The sequence below is a fragment of the Lactuca sativa genome, chromosome 7, assembly GCF_002870075.4.
Source record: "Lactuca sativa cultivar Salinas chromosome 7, Lsat_Salinas_v11, whole genome shotgun sequence".
In the NCBI taxonomy this organism is placed as follows: Eukaryota; Viridiplantae; Streptophyta; class Magnoliopsida; order Asterales; family Asteraceae; genus Lactuca; species Lactuca sativa.
In genome coordinates this window covers 35719480-35720278 of record NC_056629.2, presented here as the reverse complement: position 1 = coordinate 35720278, position 799 = coordinate 35719480, and positions in this window count along the sequence as shown.

The following is a 799-nucleotide window of genomic DNA, read 5'->3' as shown; positions in this document are numbered from 1 at the left end:
TGTTGGTTTTACAAACGGAGGTTCATGGTGAAACTTATTCCATTCCCCTCATTTAATGTATTTATTGATCCTTGTTTTCTGCCATGGAATTTCCGAAGCAGCGTCGTCAGTTTGTTGTTCATATTGATCCTTTAGGCTAGATCTTGAAAGATCATTGTATAGGATCTATAAGTGGGAATCAATGGGATGGGATAAATTGTTTTAGAGATATGATATGTCTGTGTTAATGATAATAGTTGGATTTGTAGTTTTGAGATATACATTATTATCACACTGTAGGATTAAAATCCCTATGTACTCACCAGGTTTTCCAACCTGACCCACTCAGTTTATTGTATCACAGGTGGCTATATGAAAGATACATCCTGCAAAGAGATTCAAAAAGTATTAGGCCACTAGTGTAATTACTATAAGACTTGTAATATTTCATTATACTTATGTTTCTGTATTGACGATAACATCCCAATGTTTTAATATAAATAAATTACATTTCTTCGGAAATGCTTTGATAATACCATTATCATGTTTTCTGGGAACAAATTCCACAATATTATTCTTCTAAAAGGATACTCTGATTTTTAAATAAGCATAAACAAATCGGTTTTTTCTGGTCGTGAAAATGGGGATGTCACAGCCTTTACTTCTCCAAACCCGAAGAACGAAATCCTAATATTCATTGAGTTTTTGTGAGCCTTTGTGTGATTTTTATGGTGTTTTGTGTCACTTGACGGAGGTGAAGCTTGTTTGTGAGGCCTTAGTAGACTTGGAGCTTGAAGATCCAGCATTTTCATCACATTTG